General features: G+C 38.9%; 1 long non-coding RNA gene across 1 annotated transcript in view; it reads right to left on the bottom strand.

Annotated features, from left to right (window-relative positions):
* Positions 1-25,891, bottom strand: part of LOC104660315 — a 36,061-nt gene that overhangs the window by 6,909 nt on the left and 3,261 nt on the right. Inside the window, exon 2 of the long non-coding RNA XR_747697.1 lies at positions 21,361-21,457. This is a non-coding gene — a long non-coding RNA (uncharacterized LOC104660315). The remainder of the gene's footprint in view (positions 1-21,360; positions 21,458-25,891) is intronic.

Genomic DNA, 25,891 nt, shown 5'->3' with positions numbered 1-25,891 from the left:
AATGGATATAAAGTTATGATTAGATAGGAGGAACAAATTCTGATCATCTATTGCACAGTAGGGTGAATACGATTAACAGTAAAATATCATATATTATAAAATAGCTAGAAGAGGGGCTTTTGAATGATCTCACCACAAAGAAATGATAAATACATAAGGTGATACATTAACTACTCTAATTGGATCATTCTACAACATAAATAGGTATTGAAACATCAAAATAAACCTCATGAATATGTACAATAACAATATGTCAATTAAAACAATAAATTTAAATTTTTTAATAAAATAAAGGGGTGTGTGTGTGTGTGTGTGTGTGTGAACAAAAGCTCAAAGGCCAGGATTTTTGTCTGATATTCGGAATATGGTGCAACACATACTGTGACATATTCAGTAAATATTTCTTGGTGATTCAATGCAAAATAGTGGGTCAAATGTCATTTCTAAGTTTTCTCATGAGAATCTCAGTGACTTTGTAGGTTCTTGAATCTGTATAAAATGAAAACTTTTGACACCCCAAGCTGTTGTTATAACCCAAGACTCATGCATCATGCACTTGACTCACTCCCTCTTGTCTATGGGTTACATGCACCGGGATGATAATTCCCAATGATGAACTTGCAGGGAAAGCAGGTCAAGAGAGAACTTCAGGATCTTTCCATTTCTGATTACATGTTAACATTACTAAGTGTGGCTTATTTAACCTTAAAAGCCCTGCACTATAAAAGGATATTTTTTGTTATTATTTATTCATTCATGCAAAAAAGAATTACAATGTAACCTCAAAAAATATTTACAATGTGCCAATCACTGTGCTGGGTGAAGGAGAAATAGCAGTGAATAAGATAGACATAGTCTCAACATTTCAGTCTAGTGAGGGATACAGACAAAAACACTCATAAACCATATTGTAATCAGAGCTATGAGGGAGGAAGCAGAGTAGTCTGAGAGCATGAGGAGAGGGTACTAAACACATACGGGAGAAAGGGGAAGTCTTCCTAGAGGAAGGGATGTTTAAGCAGAAACAACGAAAGACTAGTGGGGCTAGCCAAGTGAAAAGGAGAGATAAGAAAATGCAAGCAGAAGGAAGAGCATGAACCAAAGCCAAGAGGCAAGAGAGAAAAAGAAAATGGAACATGTTCGGAATAGCTGGAACATAGAATATATGAGAAGACTGGAGAAGAGAAGATTGTAGCAGAAATCAGAAGTAAGATCATTGTAAACTATGCCGAGGAATTGAGAGCAGTGGGACACTAAAGAAAGATTTTAAGGAGGCAAGTGACAAGGAGGCAAGATTTCAATTTAGAAATGTGTTATCATAATCTAAGCCTGAAAAGATGATGACCTATGCTAAGTAAGTAACAGTAACAGTAAAAAGAAATGAACTAAAATGATATTTAGGAGGTAGAATGAATAGGAATTGGTGACAAACATGGGGTGAGGAGAAAAAGAATTCAAAATATCTAGCTTGGCAATTGGGTGATTTACGGAGATACAAAACAGTTGAAAGAGCAATTTGGAAAAGAGGATAGAATAGCTGGGTTTAGTTTTAGGTGTGTTGTGTTTGAAGTGCCGGTGGATCCTCCAAGTGAAGATGTCAACAGGACAAATATAACTAAGAAAAATCCATGAATCTCATATATAAACTTGGGAGTCCTAGCAGCCACTGAGGATATTGTAGAACACTGTGGTGGTTGAGTCAATAATATGAAAGGAAATCTGTTGTATAGATATTTGTTATTGTCCTACTGTGGGCTTGAGTTAAAATACTTTTCTGATATCCTAGCCTTACTTGCTAAATGAGGACCTCCCAAAACCTGCTGTTTATTATGAAGCAAGTCCTATCTGCCAAGCTCTTCTAGACACTTTTCATTCCAGGCAGCTCATGATATCACTGAGTCCTCACTGTAATCGCCACACTGGGCTACATTTGAAAAAAGTGACTTAGAGTGATAATGAAGGTTACCTTGTTTTTAAGAAACAACAGTACCTAGCTTTTTAAGTGTTTGAAATAGGGTGATGCCCGAACCTCTCCTTTCTTTGCAGCTGCCACAGACACATAAATAGTCCCATGAACTCCCTTCTCTAATGCTAATTCATCACTGCAAAACATTAGGCATTCTTCCAGGAAAGAAGAGCCCAGCCCAGACTAGCATGGTGGCAAGCCCTTGCCTAAACGTAAGTTAGGTTGACCACAAAACTTTAGTGGGATTCCTTCAACACCAACTCCTCTACATCCTCCTGCTCCCCCTTCCATTTTTAGGGAACACTACAGTGTTTTTCTAGTTTGGCAGTAAATCTCTCCGTGTCTCAGTTTTGACTAAATAGTAACCACTGACATTGGGCTGATATTAAACTAAATAGAGACAATATTCTTTCATGTAAGCCTCAGAACAATGCTATGAGAGGATACTGGAGCTTAGAGAGGTTAAATAGTGTTCCCAAGGTCACAGAGCCAACACTCTAACAACAGTGCTACCCTGGCTCCTATTTTTTATCTTTCACTTGTGTCAGTGACAATACTTACCTCAACAATAACTAACTTGTGTGAAGTATTTACTATGCCCTAGGAATTCAGTGAAAACTGTTGACCACTTGACCAGGATTTTAGCATTTAATCCTCCCAACAGTTTTATCCCCATTTTTTCTTTTTCTTTCTTTCTTTCTTTCTTTCTTTCTTTCTTTCTTTCTTTCTTTCTTTCTTTCTTTCTTTCTTTCTTTCTTTCTTTCTTTCTTTTTTTTTTTTTTGAGACAGGGTCTCACTTTGTCACCCAGGCTGGGGTGCAATGGCACAAACATGGATTACTGCAGCCTCAACCTCCCAGGCTCAAGTGATCCTCCTGCATCAGCCCCCACAAATAGCTGGGACTACAGGCACAAGCCACCATGCCTGGCTAATTTTTTTGTTTTTTGTTTTTTGTTTTTTTTGTAGAGATGGGGATTCATCATGTTGTCCAGGTTGGCCTCAAACTCCTGAGCTCAAGCAATCTGCCAACCTTGGTCTCCCAAAGCACTAGGATTACAGGCATGAGCCACTGCACCCAGCCAATTGTCCCCATTTTTAAGACAAGGAAACCGAAGCCTAGAGAAGTTGTCACCTGCTCAATGAACACAAGTGACAAGTGGCAGAACCAGGATTTGAATATGAAAAGTCTAACTTCAGAGACTTCACTGTAATCACCACACTTTGGCCTAGGTGACCTCTAAGGACCCTCTTCTCTTACTCACCCCCGGCCATCTATACAAAGATTCCGTGATTTGTTCCTATAACAAGGCAGCTTATCACACTTTATTTCACATAAGATACACTGCTAAAATTATGGCTTTGAATTATATATTGACTTTATAATATTAGGATATTTAAGTTTAGAAACTTTATATTCAACTCGGTTTAACAAGTTCTTTGGCCTGAGCATTGGAAGTAGCTGAGGAGGAAGGGGCAGGTGAAACATTACAGGTTGGCACAGAACCAAAATGAGGCAGAAAGGTTTATTTTTCAACCCTAAAGGTACAGGAAAAGGACTGAGTCACCCCACTCTCCCCAGCTAGATTCTGGAAGAATCTAGCACCTTTCCATACAGCAGAAGCTTCCTTTGCCAATGGCAGCCTCTGCTTCACCAAGCAGTATTCTATTGGCTCTTCTTTTGGCTCAAAGAAGCATAAGGCTGGCTAGATTTCCTTGTTAGTGCTCAAGAAGAATTCCAAACCCCAGATATATCGGGACAAAAAGAAAAAAAAGAAAGAAAAATATTTCACCTTTCTCTGGGTTTTTTTGTTTTTTGTTTTTTGTTTTTTTACTGAAAGAGGATTGGTAAAGGAAGTAACCATAATTTTTAAAAATACATTTTAAATAAATCCTGAGTATGGTACTCCCCAAAGTCTCTAAGCTAATGGGTAGACTAGAAAATGAACACTTGACCTCTTTTTTTGTACTTTCCCTCTAACTCTCTGAGAGGCCTCAATTCCCACAACAACTTTGAACTGCTCTTCAGCCCCACAATTCAGATCTAACGATTCTGATTCTGAATTCTTCTTTAGACCTTCCTTCTGTTTTTCCACATACTAAGTTGGCTCTGATAATGCTATAAAGTAGTAGCATTCCTACTTTGTAATAGAAATGGAAAGGAAATCTGGCCATATTCAGGAGCTCCATGATTATGAACCCATATTACAAAGTAGTAGTATTATCAGAGCCCACTTAGTATGTGGCAGAAGAGAGGGAATTTACTTTGAAACTTAAGTAACAGCCAACTTAAAACAATGCAGTCTCTTTACTTCTTAGCACAGAAAAGTACTTAATGAAGATAAAATGTATCTGTCAACTACAATGCAACTTAGCTGCTGGCAAATACAAAGTAAAGAAAGACTTGGGCCGGGCAGTGGCTGGTGCCTGTAATCCCCGCAGTTTGGGAGGCCAACAGGGGCAGATCACGAGGTCAGGAGTTCGAGACCAGCCTGACCAACATAGTGAAACCCCCGTCTCTACTAAAAATACAAAAATTAGCTGGGTGTGGTGGCACATGCCTGTAATCCCAGCTACTCAGGAGGCTGAGGCAGGAGAATTGTTTGAACCTGGGCGGCAGAGGTTGCAGTGAGCCAAGACTGCACCACTGTACTCTAGCCTAGGCGACAGGGCAAGACTCCATCTCAAAAAAAAGACTTGAAGAAGAAAGAAAAAAGGAAAGAGGTAAAAAAAGAAGGGAAACTGTTAATAAATTCTGTCTGTGGTAAAGAAAGAAGGGAAACTGTTAATAAATTCTGTCTGTGGTAAAGAAAGAAGGGAAACTTAATAAATTCTGTCTGTGGTATATGTGCTTTTATGTTTCTCTCAATATTATCCTTAAACAGCCTATTTAATCCCCACCAGTGAATCTAAACTTTTATTTACTAGAGGAGTTTAGAGAGCCCTGAATTTCTGGTTTTGACAGGTCAGGTATTTTACATTCCTAGTGTAAGATTATCTGGTTCCTGTAAGAGAGTTAAGAGGAAATCAAGCTGTATGTTCATCCTAATTTTTTCTCTCTGTCCTACCCACCCTTGTGCCCAAATACCTTCCTCTTAGGCCCACACTCTAGTCCTGAGTTTACCAACAAAGTCTCAGCATCTCTACATATGGGAGGGCTGGGGCAGAATGCAAGAACAGGGAATAAATAATGGATGATTAGCTTGGCTGGTGACAGACTGTTGTACCACTAGCAGAATCTGCAGGAGTTCAGATGCAATTTTGCAGATCTGAAAAGATCTTGGGTAAAAAAGAAGGGAAAGGAAATCTGGCCATATGCAGGAGCTCCATGATTATGAACCCATATTCCATAGTTTTCACAGGGCAACCAGAGTGATCCCACACAATTCAAACATGTGTGGTAGTCAAGAGTGTAATTTGAGGAACATGGAAATAGCCATCTGTTCAGAAAAGAGGTCTCTTGCTGGGTCTGAAATGCCCCTTTCACACATTAAACCTTGATGACATCCTAGTTTCAACATTAGGACACCAAAGGAACCACATTATACCATTCAGGTATTCAAATCCAAAGGGAATTGATGGAAAGGTTTTAGCAGGAGAGAGTGTTGTCAGCAAGATGGTGGAATAGGAAGATACAGGCCCTCCTTTCCTCACAGAGACACTGAGTTAACAATATACAGATCAGAATAACTCTGTGAGAACTCTAGAGACAGGTTGAGAAGCTACAGTACCCAGGTCATTGTAAAACCAAGAAGGGATTCTGGCAAAATGGATAGACAATTTTGCAACATCTGGCGTGCCCATCTGTGTCCTTTCCTCTATGTGGCATAAACCTGAGCAACTTCGGAGAAACCCCTTACTCCAAGGCTTCACCCTCAGGGATGGAAAAAGAAGAATGAGCCATGCATTGAATGTTCTGGCTTATCTGGGGGCTGCCCAAGGGATTTGTTTCTGTCTCACCTAACAGAAATCAGTGCTGACAGGACCAGGTCAAGCATTTGCAAGCCACTAAAAACAGAGGTGAGTAGCAGGTTAGAGTCGCAGTTCCACAGGCAGACACCAGGAGGAGTAAGAGATCAGCAAAGGTTTGAGAGGTCCTAGATCCTCCAGCAGAGCTGATTGGTGAAGGTCTTTCCCTGTATGAAACAAAAGACTGGGAAAGGTCTTCAAATGGCCAAGTTCTAGCAAAACATTTTAAGACATCCAAAGAAACAGAGAAATATGGCCCATGTATCAAATAAAACTTCAGAAATCAATTCTGAAGAAATGTGATCTATGAGTTGCCTGAAAAGGAATTTAAAATAACTATCATAAAGATGCTACCAAAAGGATAACAAACACTATCATAAAGATGCTATCTAAAAGATAACAAACACTCGACTGGGCGAACACTGATAGGCAACTACGTAAAATCAGGGAAATGATGCACGAACAAAATGAGAATATCAACAAGGAGATAGAAATTTTAAAAAAGAACCAAACAAATTCTGTAGCTGAAAAATATAACTGTACTAAAAAATAGTAGAAGGATCCAACAGCAGACTTGATCGGGCAAAATAAATAGCAAACTCAAAGACAGGTCATGTAAAGTCATTGAGTCAGAGGAGCAAGAAGAAAAAAAATGAAGAAAAGAGAAGAGAGCCCAAGGGATTTACAAAACACTATCAAGACGCCTACTCTATGTATTATTAAAATCTCAGAAAAAGAATGAGAGAAAGGGACAGAGAGCTTATATGAAGAAATAATGGCTGAAAACTTCATAAATCTGAGGAAAAAGAAGAACATACAGATTCAAGAGCTCAAAGAACCCTAACCAGAATAAATCCAAAGAGAATCACACCAAAACACATTGTAATCAAACTCTAAAGTCAAAGACAAAGAGAGTAACTTGAAAGCATGAGAAAAGCAATTTGTCACATAAAAGGAAACTTCCATAAGATTATCAGTAGATTTATCAGCAGAAACTACAGGTTAGAAGGGAGTGGCATGATATATTCAAAGTGATGAAAGAAAAAAAATGGTCAACCAAGAATACCGCATCTGGCAAACTGTTCTTCCAAAATTATGAAGAAATTAAGACTTCAAAATAAACAAAAGCTGAGGGAATTTATTACTACTAGACCTTCTCTACAAGAAATACTAAAGGGAGTCCTTAAAGTTGAAATGTAGAGAGCAACACAAAGCCCTATGAAAATAGAAGGTTCTCTAGTAAGGGTAGTATATAGACAAATATACAAACCTATATATACTATTATAATTTTTGTGCATGAAATATTAATGAAAGAAATATTTAAAAAATAGATCTGTGTTAATGAGTATACAACATATAAAGAAGTAATGTGTGACATCAGTAATATCTGGGGAGAGTAGGGCTGTAAAGGAGCAGAATTTTGTCCGCAACGAAGTTAAGCTGTTATCAATTTAAAGTAGACGGTTATCACTTTGAGATGTCTTACGTAACTGCAATGGTAACCACAAAAAACTATAGAATATACACAGAAGAAAATGAGAAGTAAATCCAATCATTTTGCTACCAAAAAAAATGAAATATAAAGGAAGACAATAACAGAGGAAATGAGGAAGAAAAAAGCTATAAGACACAGACAAAACAACGAACAAAATGGCAATAATAAGTCCTTCCCTATAGGTAATTACTTTAAATGTAAATAGGTTAAATTCCCCAATCAAGAAACAGAAATTGATTACATCAGTTTTTAAAAATAGGATCCAACTATTTGCTATCTATAGGAGACTCACTTTAGATCTAAGGACATGCAGAGGTTGAGGGTGAAAGGATGAGAAAAGATATTCTATGCAAATGATAATCAAAATAGAGCAACAGTGGCTATACTAATATCAGACCAAACAGACTTTAAATCAAAGACTGTTACAAGAGGCAAAGAAGGACATTATGTAATGATAAAATAGTCAATTCACTAAGAAGATATAACTTACAAATATTTATGTACCAAACATCAGAGCTCCTAAACATATGAAGCAAAACTTGGCAGAATTAAAAGGAGAAAGGTCACTTTCATAACGAATAGAACAACCAAATAACATCAATAAGAGGACTTGAACAACACTATAGACCAATTGAACCTAACAGATATAAGCCGAAGACTCCATCCAACAACAGTAGGATATAAATGCTTCTCGCATGCACGTGGAACATTCTCGAGCAGAGACTATATATCAGGCCACAGAACAAGTTTTAGCAAATTCAATAACATTGATATCACACAAAGAATGTTTTCAGCCAGGCATGGTGGCTCATACCTGTAATCCCAGTACTTTGGGAGGCCGAGAAAGGAGGATTGCTTGAGCCCAGGAGTTTAAAACCAGCCTGGGCAACATGGTGAAACCCTGTCTTTATCAAAAAATACAAAACTTAGCTGGGCGTGGTGATGCATGCCTCTAGTCCCTATAGTATATGACTATACTCAAGAGGCTAAGGCAGGAGGATCACTTGATCCTGGGAGGCAGAGGTTGCAGTGAGCTGAGATCTTGCCACTGCACTCCAGCCTGGGTGACACAGCAAGACCCAAAGAAAAGAAAAGGACATTCACATTGATAACTGTAAAAAAAAAAACCACAAATGTACAAATGTGTGGAAATTAAACAACACACTCTTAAACAACCAATGTGCCAAAAAAATAAATCAGAAGAGGAATTAGAAAATACCTTGAGAAAGCTGCAAATGAAAACACAACATACAAAAACTTACGGGATGCAGTGAAAACAGTGCTAAGAGGGAAGTTGTATGGCAGACACATGTGACAGCAATAACTGAAGCATACCCTGAGAATGACCCTATGGTCTAGGAAGAATGTGTGTTCAGAATTTCAAGCTGAGGAATTCAGGAGTGGCCAACCTGGAAATTCACTCCTTAACTATGAAGAACATCCAAACCCCTGGTCCATCCCTTCGAATGCAGGCTGTACAGGGGATCAAGGCCCTTTGTTTTGGGTTAAATGGAGGTTGCCAAGTGGAGGTTGTTAAGTGGAGGTTGCTAAATGAAAATGTGGCATAACATGCATGCTTTTTACAAATGGGACTGGTTTGCCTGTCCAGCTCACTGGTCCTGGACCACCATGTACGTAAGTCCCCAACAAACCCTATATCTTGTTTGCTGGCTCTGGTCTTTTCTTTAACCTCTGTGAATCAATATGAATCAGTGGAATCAATATGGGTCCAGCACAACAGAAGTTTATAGCTGTAAACCTGTATATTAAAAAAGAATAAAGATCTCAAATCAACAATCTAACTTTACACTTCAGAAACTAGAAAAAGAAGAACTAAACCCAAAGCTATGACAAGGAACAAATAATATGATTAGAGCAGAGGTAAACAAAGTAAATAGAAAAACAATAGGAAAAATCAATACAACTAAGAATTCACATTTGAAAAGATCAACAAAATGGACAGGCCATTAGCTAGATTTACTAAAAAAAAAAAAAAAAGAGAGAAGACTCATATAACAAAATTTTTGAAAAGGGGTACATTACAACCAATATGACAGAAATGAAAGGAATTATAAGACTATGAACAATTTTCACCAACAAATTGGATAATCTAGGGATAAATTCCTAGAAAGATACAACCTACCAAGACTGAATCATGAAGAAATAGATAATATGAAAGATCAATAAGAAGATGTTGAATTCGTGATCAAAAACCTCTAAACAAAGAAATGTATAGGATTAGAGTGCTTCACTAGAGAATTCTACCAGACATTTAAAGAATTAACACCACTTCTTCTGAAATTCTTCTAAGAAATGGCAGATGGGGAATACTTCCAAGCTCATTCTATGAGGCTATAAGGCTAGCATTACCCCTGCAACCAAAGCCAAAAAAAAAAAAAAAAAAAAAGTCACCAGAAAAGAAAACTATAGACCAATATCCTGGATGAATATTAATGCAAAAATCCTCAAGAGAATACTAGCAAACTGAATTCAGTCAGATGTTAAAAAAAAATTCACACCATAGCCCAGTGGGATTTATTTCTGAAATATAAGAATACTTCAACATATAAAAATCAACCCATGTAATACACCACATTAACAGAAGGAAAGGGGAAAAACACATGATCATCTCAATGCAGAAAAACCATTTGACAAAATTCTATATACTTTCATGATTAAAAAACAAAACTCAACAAACTAGGAATAGAAGGAAACTGCCTCAACAAAACAAAGATCATTTATGAAAAGCCCACAGCTAAATCATATTCAGTGGTGAAATACTGAAAGCTTTTCCTCTAAGATCAGGAACAAGACAAGGATTTCTACTCTCTCCACTTCTAGTCAACATAGATTGGAAATCCTAGCCAAAGCAATTAGGTAAGAAAAAGAAATAAAATGTATCAAAATTAGAAAGGAAGAAGTAAAATTACCTCTGTTCACAGATGACATAATTTTATACATAGAAAACTCTAAGGAATACAGAGAGAGAGAGAGAGAGAGAGAGAGAGAGAGAGAAAATATATTAAAACTAATCAATAAATTTAGCAACATTGCAAGATACAAAATTAACACATAAGTCAGTTGCATTTCTATACACTAACAATGAACAATTCGAAAAGGAAATTAAGAAAACAATTCAATTTATAATACCATCAAAAACAATAAAACATTTAGGAATAAAGTGAACTAAGAAGGTGAAAGACTTGTACACAAAAAACTATAAAACATTGCTGAAAAGAGTAAAGAAGATAGAAATAAATAGAAAGGCATTTCTTGTTCATGGGTTGGAAGACTTAATATTATTTAGATGTTCCTACTATCCAAATCAATGTACAGCTTCAAAGCAAATGCTATCAAATCCTAATGGCATTTTTTTGTAGAAATGGAAAAATCCATCCTAAAATTCATATGGAATCTCAAGAGACCTCAAATAACAACAACAACAAAAATTGAAAAAGAACAAATATGGAGAACTTAAACTTTCTGATTTCCAAGCATATTATCAAAACAGTGTGGTATTGGCACAAAGACAGACAAAACAATGAAAAAGAATATGGAGCCCAGAAATAAACCCTCATGTATACGGTCAAATGATCTTTGACAAGACTGACAAAACCACTCAATGGGGACATGACAGTCTTCAACAAATGGTGATGGGAAAACTGGATATCCACGTGCAAAAGAATGAAATTGGAAACCTGTCTCACACTATACACAAAAATTAACTCAAATGGATTAAAAATTTAAACATGAGATCTAAAACTATAAAACTCTTAGAAGAAAACATAGGGAAAAATCTCTTAGCATTAGTCTTGGCAATGATTTCTGAATTACGACCACCAAAGCACAGATAACTAAAGCAAAAATAGACAGTTGGGATTACATCAAACTTAACTTTTGTGCATCAAAGGTCAGAATCAACATAGTGAAAAGGATATCTATAAAATGAGATTAAATATTTGCAAATCATATTATCTAATTAGGGCTTAACTGCCAGAATATATAAAGAACTCCTACAGCTCAACAACAAAAAATCAAGTAACTCAACTTAAAAATGGGCAAAGGACTTGGATAGATGTTTCTCTGAAGATGACATAAAAATGACCAGCAAGCATATGAAAAGATGCTCAACATCACTACTTATCTGAGAAATGCAAATCAAAACCACAATGAGATATTACTGAGTACCCAATAAGTTGGCTACTAGCCAAAAACAAACAAACAAAATCTCAGAAAATAACAAATGTTGATAAGGATGTGGAGAAATTGGAACACTTGTGCACTGTTGGTGGATTGTAAAATGGTGCAACCACTATAGCAAACAGTATGGATTTTCCTCACCAAATTAAAAATAAAACTATCACATGATCCAACACTCCAGCTTCTAGGTATAAATCCAAAACTGAAAGCAAAGTCTTGAAGAGCTATTTGTACCCCCATGTTCACAACAGCACTATTTACAATAGCCAAAAGGTGAAAGCAATCCAAATGTCCATCAACAGATGAACAGATAAGTAAAAGTATTACATACAATAAAATATTATTCAGGGCCAGGTGCAGTGGTTCATACCTGTAATCTCAGCACTTTGGGAGGCCGAGGTGGGTGGATCACGAGGTCAGGAGTTCGAGACTAGCCTGGCCAACATGGTGAAACCCCGTCTCTACTAAAAATACAAAAATTAGCTGGGCATGGAGGTGCCTCCCAGTAATCCCAGCTACTTGGGAAACTGAGGCAGGAGAATTGCTTGAACCCGGGAGGCAGAGGTTGCAGTGAGCCGAGATCACTCCATTGCACTCCAGCCTGGGTGACAAGAGCAAGACTTTGTCTCAAAAAATATATACAAAAATAAAAAAATTAAAATATTATTCAGCTATTAATATAAAAAGGAAGTAAATTCTGTCACATGCTGCAACATGAATGAACCTTGAGGACATTTTGTTAAGTGAAACAAGCCAGTCACAAAAAAGGGCAAATACAATATGATTCTACTTATATGAGGTATCTAGAATAATTAAATACATAAACATGGAAAGCAGAATGGTGGTTGCCAGAAGCTGGAAGGAGGACAGAAAGTGTGTTGTTTTTTAACGGGTATAGAATTTCAGATTTGCAGGATGAAAAAGTTCTGGAGATTTGTTTCACAACAATGTAATTATATGTAATACTGCTGACCTATACCCTTAAAAATAGTTAATATGGTAAATTTTATGTAATGCATTTTTTAACCACAATTTTTTACAAACACTATGAGGCTCTTGGGGGAGGAGGGAGTTAGTGTTTAATGGGTACAGAGTTTCAGTTTTGTAAGATGCAAAGAGTTCTGGGAATGAATGGTGGTGATGGTTGTACAACAATGTGAATGTACTCAATGCCACTAAACTACACTTAAAAAGAGTTTCAGATGGTAAATTTAGCTACGTGTGTTTTACTACAATAAAAAAAAAAAACATTAAATCCAAATAACCTACAGGTGTTAGCATAAAAATGAATCCACTTCAAATCTAAATTGTGTTCCACTTTCCCTAGTATAGCACCTGCAGAATCCATCACATACATTACATAAAGATTCCCAAAAGTTTGCCAACAAAAATAAGTAAAATACTACAAGAAAAAAAGGCTATGGGGTAGCTCTCAGAATCACCAGGCTAAATAACTAGACTCAAGGCTACATAAGCAAGAAGGGAGCCCCAAATCACATCACTAAATAAATCCACAGTGCAGGCAGCATGTTACTTCTGGCAGTCACTGGACCCTATGGCCTGCACCACTACCACCAGATTCTGTCACTGGCAATACTGTCAAAGCAGCTCACGAATCCTTCCTTCAAAAGATGAAAAACTAAGGAACGGTGATCACGCCTGTAATCCCAGCACTTTGGGAGGCCAAGGTGGGCAGATCATTTGAGGTCAGGAGTTTGAGACTAGCCTGGCCAACATGGTGAAACCCCGTCTCTATGAAAAATACAAAAATTAGCCGGGCATCATGGCACGTGCCTGTAATCCCAGCTGTGTAGGAGGCTGAGGCAGGAGAATCGCTTGAACCTGGGAGGCAGAGGTTGCAGTGAGCCAAGACCGCACCATTGTACTCCAGCCCGGGTGACAAGAGCAAAGCTCCATCTCAGAAAAACAAAACAAAACAAAACAAAAACAAAAAAAATACCCTAAGGAACCTTAATGTAGTGATTGACAGAACAATCTTATGAACCCTTCTTATCATCAGAGTAGCTTCAAAGAAATTTTCCAGGAGCCAATGATATTTTAACATCTTAAAAATGTTGCTCTACTTTAAAAGTAAGAAGTTAAATTTACAGAAAAACAAAAAGCCTAAAGAGCTTTGAGCTCTAAATTCCTTCCAATGTCTTGACCTTTGTAATAAAAATGTGTACTTGTATACATTATTGTGATCAATGGTCAACTTACTTTATTTTTTCTTTTGATATTACACAAATGGCCTCTTAAGCTCTGGCATGTGGCTAAGTGCAATAAAAAATAAACGTTTACTTCTTTTTTGAGGTAGCCAGCCTCTAAAATGTCTCTTCAGTATTTCTCACTTCCTGGTATTCACACGTTATGTGGTCTACCACTTGCACCAGATTTAGTTGGTGTAACCAATAGAATATAGTTGACCCTTGAACAAGACAGGTTTAAACTGCATAGGGATGGGGTGTGGCCACTCACACCTGTAATCCTAGCACCTTGGAAGGCGGAGGTGGGAGGATAGCTTGAGCCCAGGAGTTTGAGACTAGCCTGGGCAACATTGCAAAACCCCATCTCTACAAAACAAAAAACAAAAACCCACAAAAATTAGTGGTGGCACACACCTATAGTCCCAGCTACTGGGGAGGCTAAGGTGGGAGGATTGCTTGAGCCCAGGAGAAGAGGCACAAGTGAGCCAAGATGCCACTGCACTACAGCCTGGGTGACAGAGCCAGACCCTGTCTCAAAAAATAAAAATGAAAATAAATTATTATAAACTGCATGGATCCACTTACACACAGTTTTTTTCAGTAAGTATACTGGAAAAGTTTTTGGACATCTGCAAAAATTGCAGACAAACTACATAGCCTAGAAATATATATAAAAAAAAGTTAGCTATGTCATGAATGCATAAGTATATGTAAATACTGGTCTATTTTATCATTTACTACCATAAAATACAAGTCCATTATTAAAAGTTAAAATTTATCAAAACGCACATAAACACTTATAGACTGTGCATGGCACCATTCTTAGTGGAGAGATGTAAACAAATGAAAAGATGCAATATGAAATCAGAAATGTGTAAAATTAATAGTACAAACCATACTACTGTAATAGTTTTGTAGCCACCTTCTCTCGTTATTGCAGTGAGCTCAAGCGTTACACGTAGTCACTTAAAACACTCTAATCATCTCCTTTTGAGCAGTTCCTCTCTTCAGTAAATTGTGTATCATAATAAAAAGTGACCCTTACGGTTCTTAAGTATTTTTCATCTTGTTTACTGCAATATCATAAACATTGAATAACACTATGGGACCCATATGAAGTGATACTAGTCATGCTAGAAGTGCTCCTGAGAACAAGAGAAAAGGCATGACATTACAGGAAAAAGTTACATTGCTTGATATACATGGTAGATTGAGGTGTGCAGCTGCAGTTGCTCACCATTTCACAATAAAAGAATTCAGTATAAGGAACACTGCAAAAAAAAAAAAAAAAAAAAAAAAAGAGAGAGAGGAAAAAAAAGGAAAGGAAAGGAAATGGGCAAAGCCACAATTGTACCTACACCAGCATTTTGGTGAAATAGCTTTTTGTCTCATATTTAAAATGCAGCTTTTAGGCCAGGCATGGTGGCTCACACCTGTAATCCCAGCACATTGGGAAGCCAAGGTGGGCAGATCACTTGAAGTCAGGAGTTTGAGACCAGCCTGGCCAACATGACAAAACCCGTCTCTACTAAAAATACAAAAATTATCTGGGTGTGGTGGTGTGTGTCTGTAATCCCAGCTACTTGGGAGGCTGAGGCACGAGAACTGCTTGAACCCGGGAACTGGAGGTTGCAGTGAGCCAAGATCATGCCACCGCACTCCAGTCTGGGTGACAGAGTGAGACTGTCTCAAAAACAACAATAACAACAACAACAACAAAACCAGCTTTTATGTGGGGGTAGGGTTGCTATAAGAAAGGTGTACCTATCAACTCTAATGTGATTCAAGAAAAAAGTGCCGTCCTTTTTTTTCTTTTTTCTTTTTTTTTTTTTTTTGAGAGGGAGTCTTGCTCTGTCGCCCATGCTGGAGTGCAGTGGCATGATCTTGGCTCACTGCAACCTCCACCACCTGGGTTCAAGTGATTCTCCTGCCTCAGCCTCCCAAGTAGCTGGGATCCCTGGCATGTGCCACCATACCCAGCTAATTTTTCTGTGTTTTTAGTAGAGATGGGGTTTTACCCTGTTGACGAGGCGGGTCTCAAATTCCTGACCTCAGGGGATCTGCCTGCCTTGGCCTCCCAAAGTGCTAGGACTACAGGAGTGAGCCACCACGCCCAGCCCGCAAAAGTGCAGTCATTATATAACAACTTAAATCAAAAGGAAGGTGAAGGATCTAATGGTGGAAAATTTAATGTCAGCAAAAGATGGTTTGATGATTTTACAAAGAGGTGTTTGACTTAAAAGAAGGTCAATGTAGAAGCAGCAGCTTCTGCCAACCAAGAAGCAGCAGATGAGTTCCCAGATGCCATTAAGAAAATCATTGAGGAGGGTTGGGTGCCGTGGCTCAGGCCTGTAATCCCAGCACTTTGGGAGGCTGAGGCGGGCAGATCACGAGGTCAGGAGATCAAGACCATCCTGGCTAACATGGTGAAACCCCATCTCTACTAAAAACACAGAAAAATTAGCGGGCCGTGGTGGTGGGCGCCTGTAGTCCCAGGTAATCTGGAGGCTGAGGCAGAAGAATCGCTTGAACCCGGGAGGCGGAGGTTGCAGTGAACCAAGATCAAGCCACTGCACTCCAGCCTGGCAACAGAGCGAGACTCCATCTCAAAACAAAACAAAACAAAATGCCTCGCCTTACACATTGAGGTAGTACTGTAAGGATCTAAATGAGGCTAAAATGCTTAATAAGCCACAAAGTAATAGATGAATTTATGTCATTATGAATGTGGCACTCATACTGGCCGGGCGCGGTGGCTCACGCCTGTAATCCCAGCACTTTGGGAGGCCAAGGCGGGCAGATCACAAGGTCAGGAAATGGAGATCATCCTGGCTAACACGGTAAAACCCCATCTCTACTAAAAATACAAATAAAAATTATCTGGCTGTGGTGGCGGGTGCCTGTCATCCCAGCTACTTGGGAGGCTGAGGTAGGAGAATGGCGTGAACCCAGAAGGCAGAGCTTGCAGTGAGCCGAGATCTCGCCGCTGCACTCCAGCCTGGGTGACAGAGTGAGACTGTCTCAAAACAAAACAAAACAAAACAAACAAACAAACAAAAAAACAGAAAGAAATAAAAATCATTGAGGAGAAAGGATATTTGCCTGAATGGGTTTTTAATGCAGATAAAATTGCCCTATTTAAAAATTAAATGCCACAAAGGACATTTATTAATAAGGAAGGGAAGTGAGTACAATAATTTAATGCGGGAAGGGATAGGCTAACTCTACTGTTTTATGGAAATGCAGATGGGTTTATAATCATAACTGCCCATACCTATAAACCTGCTAAACCCTGAGCCTTGAAAAGATAACACCAGCTGCCAGTCTTTTGGTTGACAGGAAGGCCTGGATAATGAGAACCCTTTTTCTGGATTGGGTCCACTGATGCTTTGTCCCTGAAGTCAGAAAACACCTTGCCAGTAATGGACTGCCTTTTAAAGTTCTTTTGATATTGGACATTGCCTCTGGCCACTCAGAACCCTATGAGTTCAACACCAAAGGTGTTGAAGTGGTCTACTTGCCCCCACCCACAATGTTGCTAATTTAGCCTCTAGATAAGGGGGTCATAAGGACCTTTAAAGCTTATCAAATATGGTACTCTATGGAAAGGATTGTTAGTGCTGAGGAAGAAATGCCCAACAGAGAGAACATCATGAAAGTCTAGAAGAATTACACCATTGCAGATGTCATCAGTGTTACAGAAAAAGCTGTGAAAGTTACCAAGCCTGGAACAATAAATTTCTGTTGGAGAAAATTGTGTCCAGATGCTGTGCATGACTTCACAAGAATTACAACAGAGCCAATCGAGGAAATCATGAAAAGAGATTGTGGGTATGGCAAAAAAAAAAAAAAAAAGTAGGGGATAAAGAGTTTCAAAATATGGATCTCGGAGAAATTCAAGAGCGATTAAATACCAAACCAGAGGAATTAATAAAGATGACTTGATGGAGCTGAGTGCTTCCAAACCAGTGCTAGATGATGAGGAAGAAGACATAGTAGAAGAAGCAGTGCCAAAAAATTAATTGACATTAGAAAATCTGGCAGGTTTCCAATTATTCAAGACTGTCTTTGACTTCTTTCATCATATGGACCCTTCCATGATATGGGCACTGAAACTAAAGCAAATGGTTGAAGAAGGATTGGTGCCAAAAGGAAACATTTTTAGAGAAACAGAAAAGGAAAAATGTCAGATAAAAAGTATGATGTATTTCCACAGAATGACACCAAGTGTGTCTGCCTTTCTCACCTCCTTTCCACCTCTTCCACCACTTCCTCCTCTGCCATCCCTGAGACAGCAAGACCAACACCTCTTATTCTTCCTCCTCCTCCTCAGCTTACTCACTATAAAGATGGTAAGGATGAAGGCCTTTATGATAATCCACTTCTACTTAATGAATAGTAAATATACTTTCCTTGCAATTTTCTTAATAACATTAGCTTTTCTGTAGCTTACTTTACTGTAAGAATATAGTATGTAAAACATATAACAAAAAATATGTGTTAATCAACTGTTTATGTGTTATAAAGCTTCTCTTCAACAGTAGGCTTTTAGTTAAGTTTTGGGGGAGTCAAAAATTATATGAGGATTTTTGACTGCACAGAGGTCAGCACACCTAACCGCCCCCCCATTCTTCAAGGGTCATCAGAAGTGATGATATATCACTTCCAAGACTCAGTTTTAACTCAGTTTTAAAAGATTATGGATCTCTTAGATCTCTTGCTCTGGGGGAAGCTGGGTACCATATTGTGAGGACACTCAGGGCCAATGATGCAGAAGATCATCAAGATGCCAAGATGTTCAGCCAACAGCCAGCAAGGAACAGAGGCTTGCCAACAATTATGTGACTGAGGCTGGAGCTGGAATCTCTTTTAGTGGAGCCTTCAGATAACGTTAGTCCTGGCCAACAACTGGACTGCAACATCTTAAAATAACTTTAACCAAAACTACACAACTAAGAGACTCCCACAGAGACCGTGAGATTGTTTGAAAATGATAAATGATATTTTAAGCTGCTAAGTTTGGGGATAATGTGTTACACAGCCATAGATAACTAAAGTATCTCTCTAGCAATTCTGTAGGAAAAAAAGTAGTGTGATTGGCGGGATTGGGGGATTTAAAATAAGACTGCTAAAATGTTAAATGCCTGCTAATGGAAACCCAAGGTTATAGGATCAGAGTTTCATATAAAGTTATGAGGAACAAGACAATAACCAAAAAAACTACATATAACCAACAGCAGAGCCAGTCTTAGCACTTGGCCAAATAGGCTGCTGCCAAGTAGATAGAATTTGAGAGTTAAAAGTTCCAATTACCCTTAGTTAGCCTGAAATTTTACCATTAGAGATTAATGTCACTGAAGCTTATAGCATCAGGTCTTTAAAGTTCTCCTGGAAGAGATTATATCTTAAAATAGTATTTATAATAGGATTATGACAGAAGACAAAAATCTAACTAATGAATGGTTCATCTGAAGAGACTTTTAATACAAAGACTATTTATTTATAGAAGTGTGGGCATGGTTAAAGAAACCAAGAAAGAATGTTGAAGCATCCAGAGACTAGCAAGAGAGGGAAGATATTTAGGCAAAAAAAAAAAAAAAAAAAAAAGGAAGGGAAGGGAAGAGGAGGGGAGGGGAGGGGAGGGAAAGGGAAGGGAAGGGAGAAATAAATTGTATTACCAGAACCCATTAAGAGGTAGACTCAAGGAGGAAGCCCCCCCTCCACCCAGTTATAATAGTGATACAAATTGACTGCTGCCAAAACCTTGGTGCCAAAGCAGAGAGAAAGTGGGAAAAAAATGTTAATTTCTCTTCTCTCATCCTCCAGTCTCACGTTGGTGCCTCCCTTTTGCCAAGGCTGACATAAGAGGGTGAAGAGTCCAGCTGGTGCAGAGGTCAACCAGAACATAAAGCCAACAGAAAAAGACAGGGAATGGATAGCAGAGGTGGCACAGTGTTGGAACATCTTCAGATTAGAAAGAATCGAAGATCATCCAGGAGCATCCACCAGGCATTCTGAAGAGATCCTCTTTATTTCAGGAATACCAAAAACTCTAAGGGAGGCAAAAAGCATGGTCTTTGGGGTAAGGCAGACCTGCTTCCAAGCTGTGTGACCTTGGTTAAATTACAGAACCTCTGAAAACCTCGGACTTCTTCTAAGTTGAGCCTCGGAATAACAACCTCATGGGTATGGGTGAAATTAAGTGATACACACAGAGGTGTGGAGACTGGCCTTCTCCCCGACAGGTAAGCTACTGACGTAGTTAAATATGAAAGATTGGATGCATCAGAGTCACACTGCAACCTAACTTTTCAACTAGTTAAGTGGTTCACCAAAACATCTTTTTTACTACTTAAATACCCATCGACTGAGGCCTGATGAAATACATTCTGATGCACTCATAAAAACACATACTATATAGCTCTATTTTAAAATGTAGCAGTTCTGTATACTGAAATATAGTGATTTCCAAGATAATACTTATTATTGAAGATATATTACATTGAAAGCTAGAGAGACAGATAATCTCTATCTCTGGAGTGATACATAAAAAACAACTAAGAGTGGATGCCATTGGGAAGGATTTTGGAGGGCTGGGGCCAGGGGAGAAGGAACACGTAGTATTTTTAATATATATTCCATTATGTAGAGTACTGTTTAAATTTTTTCCCATGTACCTATGCTATCCTCAAAAAAAAATTAAAAAGACCAGGTGCAGTGGCTCACACCTGTAATCCCAGCACTTTGGGAGGCAAAGGCAGGTGGGTCACTTGAGGTCAGGAGTTTGAGACCAGCCTGGCCCACATGGCAACACCCCATCTCTACTAAAAATACAAAAATTAGCCAGGCATACTGGCACATGCCTGTAATCCCAACTACTTGTGAGGCTGAGGTGGGAGGACCACCTGAACCCGGGAGGTGGAAGTTACAGGGATGGCATTCTTGCACTGCAGCCTGGGGTGACAGGGTGAAACTCCATTTCAAAAAAACAAAACAAAAAAACCTTCCTTGACACCAACAGTATTTAGAGTTGGTGTCTTGTATTCTTCTGTTTTTTCCATTTATTCCACAACCATTACAGAATGCTTGCTAATATATATACTAGGTGCTTGGCTACAAAAAGAATAAGACACAATCCCTGCTTTCAAATAGCTACAGTCTAGTTGTAGAGACAAAAAAACAAGCAGATAATCATTACACAGTGTGATGAGTATGGCTTATCTTATTTTCCTTATTTAAAATGTGAAGACATACACACACACCCAATTCCACTTAAGCTATTTTCCCACTGCAATTATCACATTCTAACAGCCTATGTTATTTATTTATTTATGATGTTTATTTTCAGTCTTCCCTCATTCTACGAAGGTGACAATTTTTGCCTTTTTTATTCATTGATCCCCAACACCTAAAACAGTGAAATATTTCAATAGAAGTTTGTTGAATGAATGTTGAATAAATAAGTGCTATGCAGTATAAAAGCATGAAAAGGGAGCTACCAGAACATAGCAGAATGAACACCAACCTTGTATACGGAAGTCAGTGGGACTCCATAGTGGAAGTGACATTTGTGCCAGCTCTTTTGGCAAATCTGGGTGACTTTGACTGGAAGACCTAATATTCTAAGAGCAAGCAAATGAGAAATACAGAAACACGAAACACATAGGAAACGGTAAGTACAAAGGCATAGAGATATAAGAATAGTGCATCTGGAAAACTAAACATATGGCAATAAATATTGGTTGTTGATAACTGTGTAAGCTGGGTGATAGGTTCTTAAAGATTCATTATGCCACTCTTTTTTGTGTGTATGTTTAAATTTGTCCATAATACAAAGTTAAGAATAAATTAATAAACTATGTTTTAATGAGTATAAAAGAACAGAAAAAAGAATTTCTCCCTTCCAATGTCTATATATACAAATCTCAGAGAAAACTCTGATTGTCCATGTGCTTCTCCCTGAAAGCAATCACTATGGCGTAGGAAGATAGAGTAACACGATGGGCTCAAGCTTGGAATAGGTACTAGCAAGTGGCGGGGTGACAGAAGCAGTGCAGGGAGCTAGAGGACACCATGATTGACAGTTCCACCCGACCACATGGAACAGGGGAAAGAAGAGTGTCCTAAGGAAGGTTGGTAGCTGATTCAAATAAATGATATCATGGCCCCAAGGAGGGCTTCAAATGATACTGGAGATGAGGCAGTCAGAGAATGGATTGGGTGGTAAGAGACAATGGAGATAGGTAGAGAGGGCTTATTTTTCTAAATAAGGTCAGGCTGAACCAGGCTCTGGAATCATAGAGAAATCTATTGTTGGGTTGGGGTTGTGGGCAGAAGGTAGAATGAATGAAAATATGAATCTCACATTAGCTACATCTGGACACAAAGTACTCAAAAATCTCCTGCTTTCCCATAGAGGAATATTTGAAGATTGAATATGGATAACAACTGATAATGAAAATGCTATAATTTTGTCAGGTAAATTTTAAGTTTGATGCAATTAGAAAAACATCCCCAAAATAGCTTTGATTTGGTTATCATGTGACCAAACCCTGAAGAGCTTAGCTTAGTACAAAAGATATTCAAATACATGTCTCACATATGCTCAAGAAATTGAGCTGAAGGAAGAGACAAAGCAGCACAAGCCATCTGTTTAGAAGGTATGCAAGCTCCAGAGTGAGTGTGGAGAGAAAGGGGCCTCCAGTCTTCCAAGACCAGTGGGTAGCAGAAGAGTCAAAGGCTCCAAGAGGCAGAAACAAGATCCAGAAGTGGGGCAGGCACAATGCTTGAAGCCTGAATACAAACATTGTGCCTTCTACTGTTGACCATGCAAAGGTCTTTCCTTCAAAACAGTTCCACACACTTCTCTAGGAAATCTTCCAGCATATCTCAGCAGTAATGAGCTGTTCCGCTAGTGGTGTGAGCATCTAGAGGATTCACTGGGGTGTGTTCAAGGCTAGTTTGTTAGGATAGAAGAGACAGGTTTTGATGACATTGGGCCAAAGTACCATGAGTACTAGAAACTTACCATGTGGCCCAGTCATCTTTCTCCTTCATGAGGTTCATGAAGAATCCATATATGCATGTGCCACTGACAGATGAGAAATTAAAACATCACTTTATAGTTACCTGAATAAATGCCCAATTTCTTAGTGTAGAACTCTCTTTCAAAAACAAAGTTAGAGGCCAGGCACAGTGGCTCACGCCTGTAGTCCCAACACTTTGGGAGTCTGAGGTGGGCGGATCACTTGAGGTCAGGAGTTCGAGACCAGCCTGGCCAACATAGTGAAAGTCCCTCTCTACTAAAATACAAAAATTAGCTGGGCCTGGTGGCTTATGCTTGTAATCCCAGCTATTCAGGAGGCTGAGGCTCAAGAATTGCTTGAACAGGGGAGGCGGAGCTTGCAGTGAGCCGAGATCATGCCACTGCACTCCAGCCTGGGCAACAGAGTAAGACTCAGTCTCCAAAAAAAAAACAAAACAAAAAAACAAAGTTAGAGCAAGCAGCCTATACTAAAGGCCCACAAGGGCCTTCGTCTCCCTGTGACACACCAAGATCTCACTTTCTTTCCTGCCACATTAAACAAGATGCAAGCAAAAAATGTACACTTAGCTATGCATTTGAGGAAGAGAAAACATGGCCAGATTCCAAGGGAAGGCCCTGATTCAGCTTACCTATTCCTGCTGCATTAAGAGAAAGCTGAATGGAGGTTCATAACTCTGTTCATGTTAAACATAGATCAATTGATTCCCTAGAATCTGGTCAATCTGTAAACAACCCCTCTCTGGGAAAAGGTGAAGATTAGTAAAGAAGGGAAGATATTGAGCCTCCTGTTGGAAGTAAATGCTCGGTGCTACCAAGTGAAAATAGCACTCAGGCAAAAGTTTTCTCAGCAAGGCAACTTAATTCTACAGAAGGATGCGTCTCACGGATGGAGCAATGGCAAGAGCACACCAGACAAGGGAGGGTAAGGGGGTCTTAATCCTAACGCAGCTAGTCCCTACCTCTGGGTCTTTCCCCTGTTGGCTAGGGTTGGACCACAAAGTCTAAGCTAATTCCAATTGCCTATTTTAAAGAGAGTGAGGGTACAAGCCAGAGTGGCAGGGTGAGTAGTTTCTGTGGGAAGGATGGTTACAGAACAGGTGACTAAGAATGACTAAGGACAGAACAGGTGACTAAGGATGACTACAGACAAAAGAGGTGACAGAGGCTAGGAGGGGGTTCTTTACTGAAACTAGGGTCAAAGAGGCACAAAGAACAAGGAAGTTAAACTTTAAAATGGAAAACAAAGAACAGGGAATCTAAACATACTGACATATTGGTTCTTTGAAGAGGAACTCAGAGCTCATTGTACTTAACAATTTTTCTCCCTCTTGAATTTTAAAGGGAGTTAACAGGCTAAACTTTGAAGAGGAATTTACTGTATCCTACACTCCCTTCCCTCTAAACACTTGCTCTTCAAAATGTGGTCCATGGACCAACAATATCAGCAGCACCTGACAGCTTGTTAGAAACATAATCTTGGGGCCAGACGCGGTGGCTCACACCTATAATCCCAGGACTTTGGGAGGCCGAGGTAGGCGGATCACGAGGTCAGGAGATCAAGACACAGTGAAACCCCATCTCTACTAAAAATACAAAAAAATTAGCTGAGCATGGTGGCACATGCCTGTAGTCCCAGCTACTCGGGAGGCTGAGGCAGGAGAATTGCTTAAACCCGGGAGGCAGAGGTTGCAGTGAGCTGAGATCATGCCATTGCACTCCAGCTTGGGTGACAGAGTGAGACTCTGTCTCAAAATAAGAAAAAAAAAAAAAAAAAGAAACATAATCTTGGGCCCCAGCCTAAATTAACAGAGTCAGAAAACTGCATTTTAATAAGGTATCCAAGCAATTCATATACACATTAAAGTTTAAGAAGCACTGAGATGCTTTTTTACATTTTTAGCATTGTTTTATTTCAATCGCTTTTGGGGTACAAGTAGTTTTTGTTACATGAATTGTATAGTGGTGAATTCTGAGATTTTAGTGTACCCATCACCCAAGGAAAAATAAATTTGGACAAAAATTTAAGTATAAAGATAGTTAAGAGCATAGATTCTGGAGCCAGATTTCTTGGGTTTAAGTCCCAGCTCCACTACTCATTAGCAGTGTAATCTCAGGCAAGTCTCTGTGCCTTGGTGTCTAAAATGAGGACAACAATAGCACTGATTTCACTAAGTTATTATGAAGATTCAGTGGATTATTATATGTTAAGTGCTTAACCCAATGCCTGGCACAATGTAAATACTATATATAGGTAGTACCTATTACACATTGTACCTAATGTAGTTTTTTTTTTTTTTTAATCCCTAGGCCCTCCCTACTTTCCCCTTTCTGAGTCTCTAAAGTCCATTGTACCACTCTGTATGTCTTTGCACACTCATAGCTTAGCTCCCACTTATATATGAGGACATACGTTTTTTGGTTTCCCACTCTTATGTTACTTCACTTAGAGTAATGGCCTCTGGCTCCATCCAAGTTGCTGCAAAAGACGTTATTTCATTCCGTTTAATGGCTGAGCAGTACTCCATGGTGTATACATACCACATTTTATTTACCTACTCATTAGTCAATGGGCACAGAGGCTGCTTCCACATCTTTGCAATTGTGAACTGTGCTGCTATAAACATACGTGGAGAAGCACTGAGTTTCTGACTCTTAAGTTCATGCTCAGATTTTCTGTCATTTGGGTCTTTTCTCACTTCCTAAAATAGTGCTCTGCATATGGCCAATGGTTAATGAAAGAATGTTTAAGAAATTCTTGTTGGCATTTATTTAATTCCATTTGAAGGGAGAAGACCATTTCTGGGAAGCCAGAACACGTTTACCAATGAGTGGCTTAAACAGAGACAGAAGCATACTAACAACAAGCAAACAGAACAATTCTAGACATACACAGACAACTCTGTGGAGCGGGACAGATGGGCATAGTAATTCTACTCTCACTCCATGCTACCGCTCTTACTATTCCCTCCCTTCCTCGTTCATGCTTGCCTTTATCGGACCTACTACTAAG

Source organism: Rhinopithecus roxellana, chromosome 5 (assembly GCF_007565055.1).
Source record: "Rhinopithecus roxellana isolate Shanxi Qingling chromosome 5, ASM756505v1, whole genome shotgun sequence".
Classification (NCBI taxonomy): domain Eukaryota; kingdom Metazoa; phylum Chordata; class Mammalia; order Primates; family Cercopithecidae; genus Rhinopithecus; species Rhinopithecus roxellana.
Note: the sequence above shows the minus strand (reverse complement) of the source record. Positions and strands in the feature narration are given on the sequence as shown.